Raw genomic sequence first — 24,611 nt, 5'->3', positions numbered from 1 at the left:
GTAATAAATGTACTGGCTATTGTGAAAGAAGAATGATATGAAATTTCGAAAATCTATGAAAACAACATTTAATATGTAAAAACAACTTTGGGCCAACAATTTCAATTTAAAGATCTTAACTCTTTTCATAAATATTATTTTAAGCCGCCGAAATTTATTTTAGAATCGTAAATCATTATGTTTTTGGAAAGCTGAGCTGAAGTAACTAAACTAAGGCATTAACCTTCATAGCTTCATAGCTGTCGTTACATTTCCATCATTTCAACTTTTTCTACTACTCATTACCTAATGAAAATGTATGTGAATTTCCGTGAATTTTTGCTACATCTTCCTAACTACTACCTCTACTACAATGCTTCTTGCTTGGGCATCATCGCGTCTCTTTGTTTCTATGACTTTGCAAATCATTTGCATTTTAACGTGTTTCCAAAAACTTGTTATGTCCATATACATATATTTTGACTTCATTTCATCATGGTCGCATACACGCCGATTTTGTTTTTGGTTTTATTACTATTTTCTTCCTTTATAAATTGACACGACTATAAATTTATAGAATTTCTAATAAGAAATATGCTAATTCGAACAAACTTAGACAGCGTCTTGCTTGATAGGTACTCGGAATAAAATTAATTTATGAATATGTTAACACTTTGTGGTATGAAATAGCAGAAATATAATATTTAAAGTGAATCTCTTAGTAACAGATGATAATCGAAAATTAATTATAAAATATCTTTATGAAATATTATCCAGCCTTAAAATACAATATTTTATAAATATAATAAAAATCGCCAAAAATAACTCATTTCTTGTATGTTTTAACGAAAATTTCTGTCACTCGAAGTTTTTTTTTTGTGGATTATGGTGATTCGAGTTAGGGAAGTTCAACTGTATTTGTAATTTTTTTTCAAATTCGGGGAATTCTTAACATTTTTCGGTCGGATCAACTATCTGTTCATATTGAGGTATGAAGAGAAATCAATCAATAAAATGATTTGTGAAAACTGTGCGCTTTCAACAATGCCGCCATTTTTTCTTCACTATTAAGTAGACAGCAGCATTAAATAATAATGAACCATCAAAAATATATTACAAATACAAAAGTGATGGCAAACAAAAATTCGATTCGCAAGCGCCACCCACAGGGTCCACAGCAGCCAGTCAACAAAACCTATTAGGCAAACTTAGACAATAAAATTTAAGAGACTTAAATGAAACAGCACTCCAAGCAATATTTATGGAAATATCTACATATATTTTATACATATATTGTATCAAGTATATATAGCATATTTGTAGTTATGTGTATGACTTAATAAAAACAACAATAACACACTATATAAATATTAAGCACTTCATCATTGCCGAACGCTATATCATACGCTATATTATATGTTTATTGAAGAGCTTAGTCATCGCCTTTGGCGTCAAAATAGCACAAACACTGCGTCTTACTTAGCTTGAGTGCGTGTGTGTTTGACTGTCTGAGCGGGTGCAAGCGGTCTAGTAAGTATATTAAATATTATTATCAACATTATTGTAGTTCATTAAACAATTTAACACACCCTCATGGTAGGTCGGCAACGCGACAAGCCAACGGTGAGCAAGCGGAATATATGAGAGAGTGTGTGTGTAAGCATACTGCCAGGCGTATGAGCTTGCAGACAGGCTGCTTGTAAGCTGCGCGGTGATCAACATTAAAATTGCGGCAAAACAGATTAAATAATGGAGCTCATCAATGTTTCGTAAATTTTGTTTTTGTTTCAGTATTTTTCTTTTCCTCTCGCTCTTTTTCGCCAACTAAGTAATTTCGTGAGTGCGTGCGTTTAGCGGACTTTTTATAAACTATGCCGCAAAGTAGGAGTCTGCTGTCTCACTAATGTTGTTGTTGTTGCCATTTTGCTAGTCACTTTAGAGCGCATTTAACATTTAAACGCAAGTGGCAACCTTCCTGTGTGCGTGTCCGGCAACAATAATTTTTGCTTAAAGTGCAGATCATAATACAACTAGTCCAATCACGAGGCTTCCTCATCAATCTCATCTCTCGCAGCCTCGACCTGTCATGGTGCCTCGTGCTACACTACCCAAACTTTATACTTATTCTCATGTTACTTTGTTTTTGTTGTTTTAAGTGCTTTTTCGTTTTCTTGGGGGCGTGTCTCATCGGCAATATTGTTTATAAAGTTGTACTCATTCAGAGTGGCGTTGAAAAATAGTCTGGCTTTTTGATTTATTTTCAAGTGCGTGCACTTAATGTGCGATTAATAGCTTTTGAGGTGTTGCAGTAGTTGTTGATATTATTTTCATGTAGAAAAATTATGCGAAAGCCTTCGCTGATGGACGAACAGGTTTTCGGTGTGTGCAAAATGTGTTGTAGGCCTGCAACCATTAATACGCGTTTGGACTGTTTAATAAGCAGCAATTATGCTTCGTAATTAATGTTTATGGTTAGAAAAATTGGGCGTTCATAGGTACACGTCTTTACAAATTTTATATTGGTTTGCTTGACGTGAGTAGTAAAGCAAAACCCACAGTATAAAGGAAGATGATTTGGTTTAAGAATAGCGCAAAAATGTTAATTACTTAAAGCAAGTTCCAAAATTTTCGGAGTAGCACATATTTCGGAGTAATTTTCAAAACCATTGAGACTTTATTTTCAAACCTGTAGACTTTTGGACAATAATAATTTTTCGGAGTTTTCCCAACTATTTGCATGGGCAAAATTAAGAGAAAGATTTTAGGGCCTCAAATCAATTTCGGAATTATTGTTTAACTATTTTCATTTTCAACCAAAATACTTTTCGTATATTTTTTAAATCAGATATAGAATATAAAAATAGGAAAACTATTTTTTTTCTTTCAAATAACTATTTTTCGGAGTTAAGCAAATTTTCGTAATTTTGTTGCAACTATGAAATAGAACTATATTAAACAAGTAAGGAAAGGCTAAGTTCGGGTGCAACCGAACATTTTATACTCTCGCAATTTATTGAAGAAATTTTATTAAGGTAACACACAAATGTACCTTTAAATTCGGCATAAAGTTTAATAGAATAACGAAAATCGTCCTATATAGTGTATGAGGGCTGAGGTAATTCCTGAACCGATTTCATTCATTTTCACCAGCTAGGTACACTATATCCAAAACTATACACTCACTTAATTTCGTAAAGGTATCTCACATATTAACCAATACATATATGCAGATTAAAGCCCAACGAATTTTTGAAAAACCTATAATTAGGGGGATGGGGTCATATGTTGAAGTTCACGCAAGTGAGGAAAGTTTCTGATTGCCATTCACTTGGGAGTGGCCAGGAACGATTCTTTTGCATATGACTCAAGCAGCTCACGACTTCCGGTTTTAGACCAAGTATCCCCTGGGTAGCTAACAGACATCCGTTTGGAGGCGAGCTAAAGTGAGAAGGCGAAGCCCGCTTGTGCGGTTGTGCGTAGGGCTTGGGACCCACCACATAAAAAAATCTCCCCAATGAAAACAAACACCGAGCCTCGGATGAGAAACCCCCCTTTTGATGACGACCCCTGCAAACGTACTAAGGATCATGATTTGAGGGCATGCACCTGGGATGTCCGGACTCTTAATTGGGAAGGTGCCTCTGCCCAGCTGGTTGATGTCCTCATACAACTAAAGGCTGACATCACCGCCGTCCAAGAAGTGCGATGGACGGGACAAGGACGGAAGAAGGTGGGTCCTTGTGACATCTACTACAGCGGCCATATAAAGGAGCGCAAATTCGGTGTTGGATTTGTGGTGGGAGAGAGACTACGTCGCCGAGTCCTGGCATTCACCCCGGTGGATGAACGTCTTGCCACAATCCGCATCAAAGCGAGGTTCTTCAACATATCGCTGATTTGCGCCCACGCCCCAACGGAAGAGAAGGACGATGTGACCAAGGATGCTTTCTATGAGCGCCTAGAACTCACCTATGAGCGCTGCCCCCGCCACGATGTCAAAATCGTGCTTGGCGATTTTAACGCCAGGGTGGGTAAAGAAGGAGTCTTTGGCACAATAGTCGGAAAATTCAGCCTCCATGAGGAAACATCGCCAAACGGCCTGAGGCTGATCGACTTCGCTGGGGCCCGAAATATGGTTGTCTGTAGTACCAGATTCCAGCATAAAAAAATTCATCAAGCAACGTGGCTGTCCCCTGATCGAAACACGCGCAATCAAATCGATCACGTTGTGATAGACGGAAGACATGTCTCCAGTGTTTTAGACGTGCGTACGCTCCGAGGACCAAACATTGACTCGGACCATTATCTAGTAGCAGCAAAGATACGCACTCGCCTCTGTGCAGCAAAGAACGCCCGTCAACAAACACAAGGAAGGTTCGACGTCGAAAAGGTGCAATCACAACCGACAGCCGAACGATTTTCTACTCGACTTGCACTCCTGCTCTCTGAGAGCACTCATCAGCATCTCGATATAAGGGAGCTGTGGAACGGCATCTCAAACTCATTGCATACCGCTGCAGCCGAAACAATTGGTCTCCGGCAACGCCAAAAAACCAGTTGGTACGATGAGAATTGTCGTTCCGCAGTGGAGAGAAAACAGACTGCCTACCTCGCAACGTTGCGATCGACCACAACACGTTCGGGGTGGGATAGATATCGAGAACTGAAGAGGGAAGCGAGACGCATTTGCAGACGTAAAAAGAAAGAGGCCGAAATGCGTGAGTATGAAAAGCTTGAAAAGCTGGCCGACATGGGTAATGCTCGAAAATTTTATGAAAAGATGAGGCGATTAACAGAAGGTTTCAAGAAAGGAGCATTATCATGTAGGGACCGAGAAGGTAATCTGGTAACGGATGTCCAGAGCACACTGGGATTATGGAGGGAACATTTCTCCGACCTGCTCAATGGCAGTGAAAGTACAACACCAGGAGATGGCGAACCCGATTCCCCAATCGATGACGATGGAATAGATGTTCCATTACCCGACCATGAAGAAATTCGAATAGTAATTACCCGCTTGAAGAACAACAAAGCGGCGGGGGCCGATGGATTACCGGCCGAGCTATTCAAATACGGCGGCGAAGAACTGATAAGGTGCATGCATCAGCTTCTTTGTAGAATATGGTCGGAAGAAAGCATGCCTGACGATTGGAATCTTAGTGTGCTCTGCCCAATCCATAAGAAGGGAGACCCCACAATCTGCGCCCACTACCGTGGTATAAGTCTCCTCAATATCGCATATAAGGTTTTGTCGAGCGTATTGTGTGAAAGACTAAAGCTTTAGACCTGGAAAATCCACAATGGACCAGATATTCACCATGCGCCAAATCTTGGAAAAGTCCCGAGAGAGAAGAATCGATACTCACCATCTTTTTATCGATTTTAAAGCTGCCTTCGATAGCACGAAAAGGAGCTGCCTTTATGCCGCGATGTCTGAATTTGGTATCCCTGCAAAACTAATACGGCTATGTAAGCTGACGTTGAGCAACACCAAAAGCTCCGTCAGGATCGGGAAGGACCTCTCCGAGCCGTTCGATACCAAACGAGGCTTCAGACAGGGTGACTCACTATCGTGCGACTTCTTCAATCTATTGCTGGAAAAAATAATACGAGCTGCAGAACTAAATAGAGAGGGTACAATCTTCTACAAGAGTGTACAGCTCCTGGCGTATGCCGATGATATTGATATCATCGGAAGCAACAACCGCGCCGTTTGTTCTGCGTTTTCCAGACTGGATAAAGAAGCGAAGCGTATGGGCCTGGTGGTGAATGAGGACAAGACGAAATATCTCCTGTCATCAAACAAACAGTCAGCGCACTCGCGTCTTGGCTCCCACGTCACTGTTGACAGTCATAACTTTGAAGTTGTAGATAATTTCGTTTATCTGGGAACCAGCATTAACAACACCAACAATGTCAGCCTTGAAATCCAACGCAGAATCACTCTTGCCAACAGGTGCTACTTTGGACTGAGTAGGCAATTGAAAAGTAAAGTCCTCTCTCGACGAACCAAAATCAAACTCTATAAGTCGCTCATTATTCCCGTCCTGATGTATGGCGCTGAAGCGTGGACGATGACAACATCCGATGAGACGACTCTTGGGGTTTTCGAGAGAAAGGTTTTGCGCAAGATTTATGGTCCTCTAAACATTGGCAACGGCGAATACCGCAGACGATGGAACGATGAGCTGTACGATTTATACGACGACATTGACATAGTTCAGCGAATAAAAAGACAGCGGCTACGCTGGCTAGGTCATGTTGTACGGATGGAAGAAAACACTCCAGCTCTGAAAGTATTCGATGCAGTACCCGCTGGAGGAAGCCGCGGAAGAGGACGACCTCCACTCCGGTGGAAAGACCAAGTGCAAAGTGACCTGGCTTCACTTGGTGTTTCCAGTTGGCGCCAAAAAGCAAAAAGGAGGAATGAGTGGCGCGCTCTGGTGGATTCGGCTATAATCGCTTAAAGCGGTTCCTACGCCAAATATATATATATATATATAATTAGGTATATGGGAGCTAGGAGATGTTATTATCCGATTTTAATAATTTTTGGAACAGAGATACACTATTAGAAGTAAACAATTTCCTCTGAATTACATTAAATTATCAGAGAGATTTATCATATTTTCGGTTAAAATTTACCCTTAGACGCGGAGTTCAACATGTTCGATAACAGGGGCCTTGAAAAGTTATAGTCCGTTTTCGACAATTTGTTCTCAAGTGAAGCCAGAGATGATATGCACTATTTGTGTAAAGTTTTATTCCGCTATCTTCATTGGTTCCTTATGTACACATTATAAAGTGAAGAAATCAGATGGAATTCAAAATTGATTTGAATGGGAAGTTGTCGTGGTTATGAACCGATTTCTTCACACGATTTCTCATTTTTCACATGTGTCATCAGGGTGCCAAGAAGGTATTATGTACCGAATTTCATTGAAATCTGTAGAGTAGTTCCTGAGATATGGTTTTTGACCCATAAATGGGCGATGCCACGCCCATTTTTCATTTTGTAATAAAATCTGAGTGCTGTTTCCTTCTGCTATTTCTTCTGTAAAATTTAGTGTTTCTGAGGTTTCTCGTTAGTGAGTTAACCCACTTTTAGTCATTTTCAACCTAACCTTTGTATGGGAGGTGGTGTAGGTTTATTATCCGATTTCTTTCATTTTTGGACTGTATAAGGAAACGGCTAAAAGAAACAACTGAGGAAAGTTCAGTTTATATAGCTTAATTGGTTTGCGATTTATATACAAAAAACCTATTTGAGGGCGGGGTCACGCCCACTTTTCCAAAAAAAAGTTACATCCAAATGTGCCCCTCCCTAATACGATCCTATGTTCCAAACTTTATTTTCATAACTTTATGTATGGCTTAGTTATGACACTTTATAGGTTTCTGGTTTTTGCCATTTTTTGGGCGTGGCAATGATCCGATTTTGCTCATTTTCGAAAGCAACCTCCTCAGGGTGCCAAGGAATACGTGTTCCAAGTTTCTCAGTTTTTACACAAGTTATCCGTTGCAAGGACAGACGGACGGACAGACAGACATTCGGATTTTGACTCGCCTCGTCACTCTGGTCATTTTGATATATATAACTAGAGACACACCGATTAATCGGCTTTGGTATCGGCATCGGCCAGTATCGGTCACAAAATTAAGCATCGGCATCGGTATTTTTAGCCATTCTTTCTACTTCTTTCGGGTTACACTAAAATACATTTTTTTTACTTTTTTGATTTCTTTAGAGCATAAAATTTTATTTCTTCTGTTTACCATATATAACATAGTGAATCACAATTGACTAAACTAATAATTCATCATGGTTATAATTTAAGTCTAGTAAGAAGAAAGTCAATAATTTTGCATTCTTGAAAGGTTTTATTTAGCACTGCTAGAAACATTCTATTATGTCAAATATGCACAGTTTTGTTAAAAGTTATTGAGGTTTTGAAGATAATGTCATAAAGCCACTATTATAGAAGCTTTCGTAACTATTTTCAAAAGTTTGCCATAGACAGGGTCACGTAATAATCACTTGGTGATAGCCTGCACTATAGGGTGAAAGGAAAAGAACCTCCCAAACAAGCTTCCGAAGTTTCTATTGCCGCCTTTCACAATGCGAGATATAAATGACAAAAGTCATCTCTTTGAATTTAACTGATTCTTTTTACGAGACCTACTATTTTCGAATATTGGCCTTAGCGCTCACATTTGTCCTTAAGTAGCTATACCAGTGTAACCCATGAAAAATTAGACGATTTTAGTGAATTTTTTTAAAGAAAGTACTCGATCGAATGTTTCGAAGTTTTTTGGACATAATAAGGTGTACTTTCAACTATATTTTAAGATTTTTATTTTACAAAAATTTTGAAAATCAAAGGAGTTATGGCTGTCTTGGGAGGTGCCAAAAAAAAGTTTCCCAACTGCTGACATGATTCCGACCGAATGAGTAACTGAAACAAAAAATTGAAAAATGTTATTCAAGTTGAATATATTCCCTATACAATGACCTACAATAATTGAAAAATATCAAACATTAACAAAATGGCGTAGTTCTGATTTTAAAAAAGTTTAGATTGTTTAGGTAAAAAATTATCTTTTTTTAAATGCCAAATTGTCAGTTTTCAACAAATCAAAAAGATCGTAGGTCATTGTATAGTAAACATCTTCAAGAACACTTGGTTTAAATTTGAAGCCAATCGGTCAGTCGCATTGAGTTATGATGTCAGCAATTTTGTGAAAATTCGTTTCGAGAAAAACGCGAATAATCGAAACTATAGCGCTTATACCTGTGAGCGATTGCTCTTTGGAACGCTGCATTTCAAAAACTATTCAAGTTACGACCTTACCGCTTTCACGGGATATTTTCGAAATTATAAACTATAGAATAAGCAAAAAAACCGAGTTTTTGAAAATATCACACCAATATACCTCCTTAAAAGAAAAAAGCTATATGGCTGATTGCTGATTCGCTTTGAGAAAACGCGAATAACTTATTTGTTCTATCTCTATCAACATATATCTTATAATAATATTATAATTTATTAAGTTTTGAGTATTAATTAAATGAATAAACAACTTCATATTTACATATGAATTGAGTTGTTTACTTATTTTGTGATGTTATTTGTCTTTGTATTTTGTTACTATACTAATTTACTAAATAAAGTTGTTGATGAAAGGATCGGCATCGGCATCGGCTGATTCTTTGCCAACTGGCCGATTAATCGGCATCGGCATTGGCATCGGTCAAAATTTTTGTATCGGTCGGACACTATATATAACCCTATATCTAACTCGTTTAGTTATATGACTTACAAACAACCGTTATGTGAACAAAACTATAATACTCTCTTAGCAACTTTTGTTGCGAGAGTATAAAAATAATTAATCAAATGCAAAGACAAAATTAAGCCAATTCATGTAGTCGTGTTCTGAACAGTAAAATACTTTCGGAGTAGATTTGTACATAAATTAAAAAGAAAACTGTTATGAGAAAAAATATCGGAAAAAATTGTTTTCGGATTGTCTTAAGAAATCGAATGTATGTATTCTATTTAATCTCGCAAGATAAAATAAAAAAATTGATATAGAAGTATATATGTATATATTTTTTTCTCATCATTATCGTTGTTTTTAAACACCCAAAAAAACTTCAAAAACGAAAGATAAATAAAATGTTTCATCATAATTTTCACATCATCCGACAATTTATGCAAGAATCACTTAAATTATTTTTTCACCACAGCTCAATGAAAGGCGGCCTCTAGTCCACGAGCACCGCTCATTATTATGAATGATTAATGATTTTTTCTGAAGTTAAGTGCATTTTTCAAATCGAAATTCTCTGCTTGCCACAAAATAAAATAACAGATGATTGGTGGATGGTGCAACAGCCATATGATGCATGTGGCATGCCAAGAAATATCACGAAAAGTGATATAATGATGATGCAGATGGCAGCAAAGACCTGGCGCTGAACGACTTGCAAATTGTTTTTCTTTTATATATAAAAAAGCAAGGCCGACACTAATTCAAAGCTGTAAAATGTTTCTCGCTGATTTTTTCTTTGGATACAAACTCCAATCTCATTCAAAACGTCGCACCAAAAGCGCCGGTAGCCATGAAAGATGCGCTAAGCCACAACCGAAAAGTTGCATGCAATTATTCAATGCGGCAGTCGTCTTTGTCGTGCAGATTCCCTCAGCGCAGCTACCTTCCACCTTCGGCTAATAAGCAAAAATACGCTCTTTCATTGTGTTGGGAAGCGCATAATTGTTGAAGATGTCTCGGCGTCTATGAAGATGCTGCCGTCAACGAAAACGAAAAGTTGTGCATAAGAAGAAAGCGAAATCATGCCGCAAGCAAACAACTTCAACTGCAGGTCATGTTGAATAACTCCAACTAAAACACTTTTTTATTGTTGCTGCAGGCGTCTATAACTCCCGCAGTTTAGATGCACTGTGGCTCATTGAATCTGGGTAGGCGGACATCTGAATAAATTTATATGTACCTATATACATAGGTATGTTCAGACATAAATCCAATTTTGACTATATACATAATGCTTGCAATAACTTCATTTATTTATGAATTATGAGTTTATATTGTTTGCTATAAAAGTTGGTTATTTTTAGCCATGGTTTTCATGGCGCCAAGTCGAAGGAAGAAACCAATTTAAATTCGTAATCCTGTCATCAATTTAGTATTTCCGATGGTGTGCGCAATAATGCATTGTGAATTTTAAGCAGTTTTGTAGATATTGCAGAAGTTAGAACAAAGTGAATCCTTAATTTTCGGAGTCAACTCCTGATTATCGGAGTACATCTATTTTTGATGCTAGTCTTCCGAAATTAATTTAAAGCTTAAGACTGATGTGCTTTACTATAACGAAACATTATCGGAGTCGCAGTTTTAGTTAAATAACTTATAATTTTTATATAAATATAATATAAGTTGGGTGTATTTTCATATTCGCATTAAAAAGTATTCCGAAAATTTTCGGAGTAACAAATTATTTTCGGTATACAATTTTTTCGATAAATTATATTCATATACTCAAAGTTAGTGTTACATATATTGCAAATAAACTTTGCTTACTAAAATATATTTTTTTTTTTTAATTTAGCTATATACTTGGGAGAGTACTACCAACCTGCGGTAAAATTATGTATCCAATTAGTTACGTTTACTTCATGTTGCTGCTATTTTTACATGTTCAAAAATATGCAACAACACCATTACAAAACCGAAATTTCTGAGTACCTACTCCTAACACATACATAACAATGTTGCCGATTGTGATTGTGCCCAATTGGGTGTGAGTCACGTGCCACATTTGACATTATTGCCACATTTTGATGGGCGCACCATTAAAAATCTTTACGTTGCTGTTATTATCCCCAATACTATTTATAGTCACTGTAAGTATGAAGGGAGCAAAAATATTTGCGTAATTCCAGCAATCGACAGTCGTGGAACGTACGTCATTTCGCCTCGGAATGCCTGTCTGTCGTTGTGTGTGATTAAAATTTAGGTATATATGGAAGAAGAGAAAACTGTAAAAAGCGACACAGTACTTTTGGACTAATTGAGTGCTTTCAGTATAGATTTTTCATGAGGATTTCAAAATTTCAAAAATTTTCAGGATTTTAGGATTAATAGTAGAACTAATTTTTAACTTAACCGGTAAACTTATTATTTTTAAAATAATTATTTTTGCTTACAACACTTGTACACTGACAACCATTGTAGGTAGGGGTTTTTTGAGTCTCAGATTTTTGAAAAGTGGCTAAAAATATATTAAGCTTAAATGAAGATATTCCCATTGAACCTAGTATCTAAGCTAGGTGCTTTCAAAGTGTGATAACTGGTCGCTGTTGGACTATAGTTTTTCAAGAACTGATTCGAATATAAAGACCTCAATGCCTATGGCTAATTTCATACCGAAAAAGTCGGTCAATGATGATGCTGATGTGTGTTTTAACTATGTGTAAAACGGGTTTAATGCTTCCCCATGTACCTAACAAAATGATTTTCGAATTTTGAGTTGAATTTCTGTTGAAGCTATCGGAGTTATATTAATAATATATAATAATATTTAACATTAATTAAGAAGAGAAACGGTCAAAATCGGATGAATTCCCAATATACCAACATAATTCTTCAATTTTTGGTTCGAAATGCTGTGAAAAATTGGATAAGTACAATGGGTCATCTCGGTATACACCTTTCCATCACTTGTATACCGATTTATATGATGGTTTATTCTATATTCTCACAATGTTAAATTCACAATTTTTATAGTGAAATAATATCAATCTCTTCTTCATATAAAAAATCATAACAAACGATTTCATAAAAACGAAAAATTACCCAATAGTTAAAAAATAAAAATAAATGTGGAAAGAGAAATATAAGTTATTGAAAAAACGTTTATAAAAAAATCACACACTTGAATTAACAGAAAAGTGCGGTAATTCCAATTAAATTGTTCAATGAAGTAGCGAACACGGAATACATGCCACAATTATTATTGGAAAAGATTAAATAATGTGTTATATACCGGAAAATAATTGGTGATATTTATAATTTATTTTGTTACAAAAAGTGAAAAATAAACTTGTACGAAAAGGGTGCAAAACCGAGCAACAAAAAACCAATTAGTGAAAGTGATGAACGAATAACGGTATTATTTAATATAGTCTGATGTCATCAGCTATGGCAGGTGCATATAAAAAATTAACTGTCCAAATAGAAACGTGGTGTGAAATTAACAGAAACAGAATAAATAATTGAGATAATTAAGAGAAAAAATAAATTAAAAAATTATTAATATGACTACTTCATATTTAAAAATGTAAATAAGAGTCAAAATTACATGCTATTAAAACAATTAATTGTATAAAATTGTCCAAAGTGCTGGCAAAAGGTGCACTGTTGCATAAGCGAAATTAAAAACGAGGTTAAACATGGTTAACTAAACGAAAAAGGGACATCACAACAGCAAAAACACAAATTATTATAAAACATTTAAGCAGCAGCTTGCTACATGTCCGCTATGAAACAAAAAAAAATATAATAATATAATATAAAATATAATAAACAAGTAAGTAAGGGCTAAGTTCAGGTGTAACCGAAAATTTTATACTCTCGCAATTTATTTATTTAACTTAATTAATATTATATAATTCATAATTTGACCCACATATTCGTCATATATATTGTATAAAGTCCATTGAAAGTTGGAAACCCTAATATTAGGTTAGAAGCACCGAGGTCCTCATGTTCGATTTATGGGCCTTGAAAAGCTGTGGTCCGATTTTGGCGATTTTTAGAATGGGGCTGCCACACTATAAACGTATTTGTATTTGTGCAAAGTTCTGCACCGATATCTTTACTAGTGCTTAGTTTATATATTGTAAAGTAAACGATTCAGATCGTCTTCAAAGTTCTGGTATATAGGAAGTAGGCGTGGTTGTGAAGCGATTTCCAATTTTCACAACATATCATTGGGATGTAAGGAAACTATTACAAAGTTTCATTGAAATCGGTCGAGTAGTTCCTGAGATATGGTTTTTGACCCATAAGTGGGCGACGCCACGCCCTTCTTTTAATAAAAAAAAAAAACTGAGTGCAACATCCATCTGCCATTTCTTATGTGAAATTTAGTGTTTCTGACGATTTTCGGTAGTGAGTTAACCCACTTTTAGTAATTTTCAACCTAAACTTTGTATGGGAGGTGGGCGTGGTTATTATCCGATTTCAACTATTTTCATGGTGTTTGGTGGGGTACGTAAGAGAATCGACTGCAGAAAGTTTGGTTTATATAGCGTCATTGGTTTGCGAGATATTTACAAATAACCGATTTGGGTGCGGGGCAACGCCCACTTTCCCAAACAAATTACATCCAAATATGCTCCTTCCTAGTGCGATACTTTATTCCAAATTTTACTGTTATAACTTTATATTTTTGTGCGCGTGGCAGTGGACCGATTTTTCTCTCACGGTCCCAAGGAACATGTGTTCCAAGTTTCATTAAGATATCTCAATTTTTACTCAATTTATAGCTTGCACGGACGGACGGACGGACAGACGGACAGACATCCGGATTTCAACTCCACTCGTCATCCTGATTTATATATATGTAACCCCATATCTAACTCTTTTATTTCTTGGTGACACAAACAACCATTATGTTAACAAAACTATAATACTCTGTGCAACATGTTGCGAGAGTATAAAAACACCGTTATAAACAAAAAGCAAAAAGTTCACTCTGGCCGCACAGCTGTTTGCCTACAAATTGATGGCTATTGTTGAAATCGTGGTATGTAATTAACTGTCATCTTTTGAGGTGTTAATCAAAAACAATAACAGTAACATGTCTATTGTAGATTCATTATGATTTGCTACGCTGGTGCAAGAAACAAATTGGGCTTCGCCACGTATTTGAGAGTTGGATATCAAAAAACAATATATAGTATAACACACTTTGGTATAATCAAATAGAGTTTATATGAGCGAGTACTAAATACTACTGTCCATTGGGTGTCCATCGTACTATATAGCCCTGTAATGGAGTAGGTGACAGTTCCGATTTATTACATTCACTACACATATCGCTGAAAGGAAGACTTCAATATATTTTTACGGAATATGTTATTTAACTTAATGCCATTTATTTTTCACGGATTTTGCGAAATAAGCAATTAAATTTGGCTGAATTAAAAAGGCGGACATATTTACATATATATTAATTTACGAATACTGATTACATCAACGTTAAATGAATCCTAAAAAAATTTCATTGTGACCAAAAATATCAGTTTTCATTAATAAATATACGAAAATGTATCCATGATAAATTATTAGTTGCAGTATTTTCAACATAAAAATAATTTCATTATGCAATGACTTTATTCAAGCAAAAATTACAGTATGTTTTAATATTTTGCATTCAAGGGAAATAAATAAATGTGTCTGCAGTAAAAACGTAGTTGTAGTCGTTGGGAACTGGTGAACTCTACAGGTAAACCATTCGCTACATTTTGATTCCCAAATTTGATTCAAACAGGGTGATGCAACTAGCCATTCAACGCTTTGGTAATCGAATGATGTGATATACCCACATTAGGCTACTTTTAATAGGGTAACATCAAGTCAATCGTACGATTTACCATTTGGAAACGATTATTCAAACCACCCATTAAGAAGTGAACAAGTTAATGTATAACTATATATAAGATATACTTCTTTAATTTCCATTTAATTGATTGATCAAACTTTTATTTATTTTTGTGAACGAATTTTCATACTGGCCTACTCGTTATTAATTAATTAAATTCTATATTCTTAACTATGGTTAACTGTTGTTGTAAAACAGTTAGATTCACACTTCGGTTAGTCACCATACATCTAGTACATAGATATAATATCAGCTACTATAAGTCACGCTTGACCAACCACCAAACGGTAACTCGAATTAAAAAAGTTCAATGAAAATGTTAATGAAACTATTTCGGTTGTTTCCCTTTACATACAGACACACCGTATATGCGTTATTTTCAATGATAACAAACCCACTATGTTGAATGTTCTAAGCAATGGCAATCAATTAAGCAACACCGTTAGTTCATTTAACGCTAATGAGGGCAAGCGGAACCTTTACACCTGATAAAACAGCTGCAGGAAGAGAGATTGTGGTTTTGTTTCCATTGAATTCGTTAGTTAATGGTTCTTTAGATTTAAAAAAAAAAAATAAAAATTTCAAAGTTTCTCTAAAACTTTGAGCGACTAATTGCATGTCGTTGACCTGCAGCCATTTGCGGATTCGCGTCATCTATTAGTGATACTAGAGTGTTTATCGAGACACCGGCAAATTCACGCTTTTCAGAGCATATAGACAGATATTTTTACAGACACATATGCATGGAATCATCGCAATGCAACGCTTCGCTAGTGTTCGCTTTAAATTTTGAAAGTAATCAGATACTCATCATTCAAACGTTTATAAATACATATGCATTTAAATATCTATATGTGTATGTGTATTTTGATAGCAACAGACGCTGATAGATACACTCTAAGCATTTTGCAAATATAGTTTTTCATATTTTCACACATATTTACAAATATTCATGTGTAAATATTGATTGACTGATGAATTTCTGAGTATACCGTTGCTTTATTTGCAATACCGATTTATATGATTGCTTTTATTTACAGGTATGGCAGTTATGGGGTCAAACGCATAACCATACACCATATTTATAAACATAAATAACGAAATTTTCGTTTATAACTATGTGAGTGACAATGGTTATAAATTTATATTTGTTATGGTAGTATATGAATAAAAAGTAGAAAGCAAAAAAAGGTAATCTAAACTGAATGGAATTAATTTTATTCCGCATAATAGTCAGACAGAAAATTTTGTGTCGCAATCAAAACAGTTTTTCACAAAATTCGTTTCCTTTATAAGTTCAATCGAGGGTGATAGAGCAACATAATGCGGTACCGAGACTTCATTAAAATATGTATAATTAACTAGGAAGCTTTAAAATATTGGAAGTTATAAGCAATACAGATTTCTATTCGCAGATTGTTTCCGATTGTATGAGTATATTATTTGCTAGTTTCTCCCAAAATATTTCTCAACTAAATGAAATAATAAAAAAATTTCTCTACTGTACTAAACATGTTTTTAACTTACCTTAAAACAATGTTTATTTTGTGTCAAATCTAATTCGAAGATCTAGTTGCTCCTAGTTGGAAGTTGATATATATCTGAAAGGGAATAAATAGTTAACGATTAATTAAAATATTTAATCTTAAAAAAAATCTACGAAAGCCTCGGATGAGACACCCCCTTTTGATGACGACCCCTGCAAACGTTTTAAGGATAATGATATAAGGGCATGCACCTGGAATGTCCAGAAGCTTAATTGGGAAGGTGCCTCTGCCCAGCTGGTTGATGTCCTCATACGACTCAAGGCTGACGTCACCGCCATCCAAGAAGTGCGATGGACGGGACAAGGACGGAAGAAGGTGGGTCCTTGTGACATCTACTACAGCGGCCATATAAAGGAGCGCAAATTCGGTGTTAGATTTGTGGTGGGAGAGAGGCTACGTCGCAGAGTCCTGGCATTCACCCCGGTGGATGAACGTCTTGCCACAATCCGCATCAAAGCGAGGTTCTTCAACATATTGCTGATTTGTGCCCACGCCCCAACGGAAGAGAAGGACGATGTGACCAAAGATGCTTTCTATGAGCGCCTAGAACGCACCTATGAGCGCTGCCCCCGCCACGATGTAAAAGTCGTGCTTGGCGATTTTAACGCCAGGGTGGGTAAAGAAGGTGTCTTTGGCACAACAGTCGGAAAATTCAGCCTCCATGACGAAACATCGCCAAACGGTCTGAGGCTGATCGATTTCGCTGGGGCCCGAAATATGGTCGTCTGTAGTACCAGATTCCAGCCTAAGAAAATACATCAAGCTACTTGGCTGTCTCCTGATCGAAACACGCGGAACCAAATCGATCACGTTGTGATAGACGGAAGACATGTCTCCTGTGTTTTAGACGTGCGTACGCTCCGAGGACTAAATATAGACTCGGACCATTATCTGGTCGCAGCGAAGATACGCACCCGCCTCTGTGCAGCAAAGAATGCCCGTCAACAAACGCAAGGAAGGTTCGACGTCGAAAAGCTGCAATCGCAACAGACAGCCACGAAATACTCTACTCGACTTGCACTCCTGCTCTCTGAGAGCACTCATCAGCATCTCGATATAAGGGAACTGTGGAACGGCATCTCAAACTCACTGCATACCGCTGCAGCCGAAACAATTGGTTTTCGGCAACGACAAAAAACAAGCTGGTACGATGAGGAGTGCCGTCTCGCAGCGGAGAGAAAACAGACTGCCTACCTCGCAACGTTGCAAACGACCACAACACGTGCGGGATGGGATAGATACCGAGAGCTGAAGCTGAAGAGGGAAGCGAAACGCATCTGCAGACAAAAAAGAAAGCGGCCGAAATGCGTGAGTACGAAGAGCTTGAGAAGCTGGCAGACAGAGGGAATGCTCGAAAATTTTATGAAAAAATGAATCGACTTAACGAAGGTTTCCTCATGTAGAGACCAAGGTGGTAATCTGGTAACCGATGTCCAGGGCATACTGGGATTATGGAGGGAACACTTCTCCGACCTGCTGAATGGTAGTGAGAATACAACACCAGGAGATGGCGAACCCGATCCCCCAATCGATGACGATGGAACAGATGTTCCATTACCCGAGCATGAAGAAATTCGGCAGAACTATTCAAATACGGCGGCGAAGAACTGATAAGGAGCATGCATCAGCTTCTTTGCAGAATATGGTCGGAAGAAAGCATGCCTGACGATTGGAATCTTAGTGTGCTCTGCCCAATCCATAAGAAGGGAGACCCCACAATCTGCGCCAACTACCGTGGTATAAGTCTCCTCAATATCGCATATAAGGTTTTGTCGAGCGTATTGTGTGAAAGACTAAAGCCCACCGTCAACGAACTGATTGGACCTTATCAGTGTGGCTTTATACCTGGAAAATCTACAATGGACCAGATATTCACCATGCGCCAAATTTTGGAGAAGACCCGTGAAAATAGAATCGACACACACCATCTCTTTGTCGACTTTAAAGCTGCTTTCGACAGCACGAAAAGGCTGCCTTTATGCCGCGATGTCTGAATTTGGTATCCCCGCAAAACTAATACGGCTGTGTAAGCTGACGTTGACCAACACCAAAAGCTCCGTCAGGATCGGGAAGGACCTCTCCGAGCCGTTCGATACCAAACGAGGTTTCAGACAAGGTGACTCAGTATCGTGCGACTTATTTAACCTGATGCTGGAAAAAATTTTAAGAGCTGCAGAGCTAAACCGAGAAGGTACAATCTTCTACAAGAGTGTACAGCTCCTGGCGTACGCCGATGATATTGATATCAGCGGAAGCAACAACCGCGCCGTTTGTTCTGCTTTTTCCCGCATGGATAAGGAGGCGAAGCGAATGGGTCTGGAGGTGAATGAGGACAAGACGAAATATCTCCTGTCATCAAGCAAACAGTCGGCGCATTCGCGTCTTGGCTCCCACGTCACTGTTGACAGTCATAACTTCGAGGTCGTAGATAATTTCGTATACCTGAGAACCAGCATCAACAACTCGAACAATGTCAGCCTCGAAATCCAGCGCAGAATAAATCTTGCCAACAGGTGCTACTTTGGACTGAGTAGGCAATTGAACAGTAAAGTCCTCTCTCGACGAACCAAAATCAAGCTCTACAAGTCGCCTATCATTCCCGTCCTGCTCTACGGTGCAGAAGCTTGGACGATATCAACATCAGATGAGACGACACTAGGAGTTTTCGAGAGGAAAATTTTGCGCAAGATTTATGGTCCTCAGAACATTGGCAACGGCGAATACCGCAGAGGATGGAACGATGAGCTGTACGAGTTATACGACGACATTGACATAGTGCAGCGAATAAAAAGACAGCGGCTACGCTGGCTAGGGCATGTTGTCCGAATGGACGAAAACACTCCAGCCCTGAAGGTGTTCGATGCAGTACCCGCCGGAGGAAGCCGAGGAAAGGGGAAGGCCTCCACTCCGTTGGAGGGACCAGGTGGAGAGCGACCTGGTTACACTTGGGATCTCCAACTGGCGCCGAACTGCGAGGGAGAGAGAGAAGTGGAGCACTATCGTCGATTCGGCTATAACCGGCTAAACGGTTGCAACGCCAATCACATACACATACAATCTTAAAAAATATATGTAAATAAAAAATCCGTTAAGATAGGAAAGCAAAATTTGTCTTCTAATACTTTGCCGCTCTCGCTCCATTTCCTTGTACTTGTCTAACTAATGTATCCCACAACTCTGTTTTGTTCAAAATTTTACAAGATTTGGCGAATCACAGACGTTTTTTGTGATTAGTCCAGTTTACATATTTTATACCAGTTCTCTGTTCGATTAGTCACTCCCTAAAGGGTAACCCAATTTAATAATTTTCCATACTTTAGCTTTTAAGATGTATTAAAATTAGAAGTAGCTATCGTTAAGAAAATGTTTCGAGCGAAAATCCATACAAGCAAATAAATAGAAATATTTATTTGTGCAGAGTTACACCAATTTTTCTGTAATTTTTTTCAACAAAAAAACCGGTTTTAATACCTACTTTCATCAATTTTTGATAAAAAACACCAATTTTTTTTTAAACCATTTACCAAATTTTCTCTATTTTTTCATAATTTTCTCTATTTTTTTTGTTTTTTTTTTTACCAATGGCTCTAATGGTAGCCAATGGAACCCTACCCACTTTCATCACTATTTTGGTATTTTTTGGTATTTTTTGGTGCATTTTGGTGCATTTTGGTACATTTTGATACATTGGCGCGTCGTGAAAAAATCGATTTTTTGGTGATTGTCGCGCTCCTGGTGATCGTGGAGTGATGGTGGATGGATGAAAAAGTTAGTGCTCGATAGCACCAACATGTATAAATAGAATTCCATCCACTTTCACCACTTTTTTTGGTATTTTTTGGTGCATTTTGGTGCATTTTGATACATTGGCGCGTCGTGAAAAAATCGGTTTTTATCGGTACTCATATGATTGTCGCGCTCCTGGTGAAGCTAGGTTCGCTACCAATGGCTCTAATGGTAGCCAATGGAACCTACTAGGTGGCCCAAAGCGTTTGAGCCACCACCCGGACGCACCCGATAGCATGTATAAGTGTACACACTTTTCTACCCCTATCATATCATTTATGTGTTCAAGTGTACACACTACAACACCCATATGATTATGAATTTGTTATAAATTTGTCAACATATGGTAAAATTTGTTATAAATTTCTTTGTTTTTCACATATAGATGGATACACGTACAATGTTGCAGCTGTGTGTGTTCTACTACTACTACGATAACAGCTAATGTGTGGCACATGTGGCAGTACACTACGCAGTACATGAGAGTATGTATGTATGTACACACACACACACACACATGTGTTTCTACTACGCAGTACATGAGACACGCATAAATCTCCGATTATATATACTATATATATATGCGATGCAATGCAATGCGATCACCATATATGTGTATGTATGTATGTGTATGATGATTTTGGTCTCAGTAAAAACGTTAGAGTTTTTTGCTCAGGCCAAAACCAGATATATGCCCGTATTTTCCAGATATATACAGTGAGCGGTATAAATCGGTCGAGAAGTGATCGGGTGGATCGGCACGAGCTAAACGAACCACTGACCGACCCCAAAAAACCGGGTCTTCCCCGAGAACCGGCTACCAACTCGTCCAAGTTTTGCCCCAAAACGCCCCCGGCCCCACCCACCGACCGACCACACCGCCACGAGTGTGCCCCACCAAAAAAAACCAAAAACCCGCGTCCAAAAATCAAAACGCTGCAGTACTAGGCAAAAGCCGCAAAAAATGCCGAAAAAATCGGCGGCAATTGGTATTTTTTGGTATATAGAAAATTTCATTCATATCTCTCATGCTGAAAACATTAAAATGGTCCTCGATTTTGTACATAAGGAATGTCGATCAAAATAAAAAGTTTTAGATGATGGGAAAATGGCAGACTGAAACATTTAGAGCTGAAAGATTAAATGTATGCGATCCATTCAATGTGCTTCAAGCGCGCTCCCATCCAGCGACTCATCAATTTACAATTTAGACTATATTAGATACACTTCTTCGCACGAAAATTTGAGAACTAATAAAAATATGCCAAATTATTAAAATTGTGTTTATCTTCTTTTTTCGCTTTAGCATAACAGTTGTTGTTAAATCGCACAAATGATTATCATGATATCTGTTGTTGTTTTGCGTTTTGTTGGCTCGTTAGTATTGCATGACGTGACGCAGCGCGTCGTGTCTCGTGGTAAGGTGGGGCTGCTGTCTATATACAAGTATACATATGCCTTTGTTGACCCACATTTCAAGTGAGATATATATGTATGTTTGTATTAAACATATTTTTAGTTACACATACTGACACATGTACATATAAGCATAACTTGTCACATATATGTATGCGATGCTGACTCTCTACGTACATACATCATTAATACGTGGTTTAATCATTAATTTCTTGTTGGTACCGTTGAGCACATTCGCATCTAAATTGTGGCGCGACACGGTGAGCGGCGGCCTGAATTGCAGGTATGTAAGCCATAAATTATCAAGCTGGAAAAATAAATGTGTGTTTGAGTGTATGCGAGTATGTCATCAATTCATTTATTTTTTTGTTGTTGTTGTTTTTGTCATGCATTATGCCGATTCGCGTGCACAAAGTTGATTGAACTTTTAAGTTTGCTGACAGTTTTCACACTTTGCACGCAACCGGCTTACACCGGCGCCGACTGTTGCCATCCATTGTTGTTGGTGTTATTGTGTAGGCAAAAAATATATTTAGATGCTGCCAATTTATACAGTGCAGTGTAGTGCAGATTGTTTAAAGCTGACTGACGGATTTGCAGTGGCGTACCAATTTGCCGACGTGTGAATACTTTTTTGAGTGACTGCGGCGAATGCAATTCGTTTTCAGGCAAGGCTTGCATTGAGTTCAAATTTAATTCAATATTTGGTCAATTCATGCAGAATATTCATATGAGTCTCGACATATTTTTGATAAATGTGTAGTTTTTCTCAATGAGTTCACTTGAGCACCAAAGCAGATTTTCCCCGAAAATACTTATTGCATAGTTATTAACATACAATATTTTAAGTGCAGCCTCGCATAATATCATATAAGTTATAATAACTTATAATCTTAAACAGGTATTCATAGCTTATTAGCTCATATTGTAGCTATAGGGATTAATTTCGGATTTAATAAAATATTTAAATCAAATTTCATTGGTCTCTATTGAAATTAAATGAAGTATTAACCATTTATGTGTGGTTTAAAAGGGAGATTATCCTTCTAATACTAAACCATCCGCATTTTATGCAGAAATAAATTATATGAGCTCAAAATTATGTGACAATCGCTGTTACTTCACATTATTTTAAGAGTAAAAAAATTCGGAGTAGTGATTTTTATCAAAATTTAATTTTTTATCTACGGTCAAAAAATTAAGGTATTTTGGATTTTGCTGGACACATAGCGCATATTGGTCAGATTTACATAGCAAAGAGGCTGCTGTGAAGAGTTTCTAAAGCAATTACTTGATTATTATTTAGTTAAAGCTATTTCAATACAGTTTTCAGCTTATTTGTTCTAGACCCTTATCATCACTTCTTACTCCACTATGTGCCCAGCTTAAGTACTTTATTGAGAACAAGTGGTGTTAATCTAGCACATCAAGCATTTATGTAATTGAGGCGCCCACAAAAATCTCTAAAGTTTAATTACCGTTAAACAAAAGCTTGCTCTTTCATTTAACCCCCATTTATTTAATCTTCATGAATTTCGCAAAAATTGTATACCCGCACTCTGTGCAGAAGAAGTGTAATACAGCAATTCTGAATAATTACAAACCGATTTAGCTTAATTACAGAGAAAAACGATTTGCAACTGCAAAAAACTTATGAGAAAATAAATTCTCTCAGCTTCGCATTATTTACACTTGTAGCTCATACTTCAGGCACATTTCATCCATCCGTGTGCTGGTTGCTGTTGTTGCAGCGTTTAGATGACAAACAAAAAGGAACAATTCTAAACGCCACAATTACGTCGTTAACGACACACTAATGGACACTTTTGCTGTAACTACATTTATGTCAAGCGTTGAGCATTAAACACAGATACACATACATATATCGATCTTAAGTTGGACAGACATAGTCCAAGCTCCCTGTCTCCGACCTAGCTGTGACGCAACAAAAGCCATTCAACTTCAGTTGTAAGCGCGTGGCTTTTTGTTAAAAAAGCAAACACACATACCTACAACACTATCACTCTCATGTTCTCGTAATGGAACATTAATGCTTGGTCAGCACTGTCATTCGGAGATGTGGTCACAATGATAGTGAACAGTGTCTGAAAGCGGCAATTTAATGAATAGCTTCCTCAAAGCATAGCAGCGACGATGGAATCGAATAGACAATCAGCAACACTTACCATTTGAGTTACTTTGATAATTTTAATGGGGAATGCCTAAGTTTTATAAGTCTGCTATAAATGTAAATTATTTCGAAAAACAAAATAGAAAATTAATATCAATGAAAGGAACTTTTTATGGCTGGAACTTATCGACACACGATAGTTTGAAGAAATGGACGGTAAATTTTGGAAAAATGTAGTTGATAATTCAAATTTTTTATTGTGTTAAAGAGGGGCTAAGTTAATTTTTAAGATGGAGATAACGGGAATTCCGCCAGACAAGTTCCAACACAAGTATTTTGTGATGTACATTGTTCTCAATTAAGGAATCATACTTAACATATAACAGTCGGTTATACGGAGCACCAAACGCTCTTAGTCTCAGACATAATTTTTATGTACCGTCCACCAAACTGAAGCTGATAATGCCCTGAAAGTATACATCGTCATTTAATTCAGAACTTCTGGTTATTAAAGAGAGTCTTCCAGAAAGAGTTACCTATTTAAAGTAAACTTTCAGAACAT

At 37.3% G+C, this 24,611-nt stretch overlaps 1 protein-coding gene across 3 annotated transcripts in view; it reads right to left on the bottom strand.

Annotated features, from left to right (window-relative positions):
- Positions 1–24,611, bottom strand: part of LOC105219881 (putative polypeptide N-acetylgalactosaminyltransferase 9) — a 112,177-nt gene that overhangs the window by 49,944 nt on the left and 37,622 nt on the right. For all 3 annotated transcript variants that reach the window (XM_054234821.1, XM_054234823.1, XM_054234822.1), the window contains exon 2: positions 16,697–16,770. The gene's annotated coding sequence lies outside the window, so the exon portion shown is untranslated. The remainder of the gene's footprint in view (positions 1–16,696; positions 16,771–24,611) is intronic.

This window comes from Zeugodacus cucurbitae, chromosome 6 (genome assembly GCF_028554725.1).
Source record: "Zeugodacus cucurbitae isolate PBARC_wt_2022May chromosome 6, idZeuCucr1.2, whole genome shotgun sequence".
Classification (NCBI taxonomy): domain Eukaryota; kingdom Metazoa; phylum Arthropoda; class Insecta; order Diptera; family Tephritidae; genus Zeugodacus; species Zeugodacus cucurbitae.
Note: the sequence above shows the minus strand (reverse complement) of the source record. Positions and strands in the feature narration are given on the sequence as shown.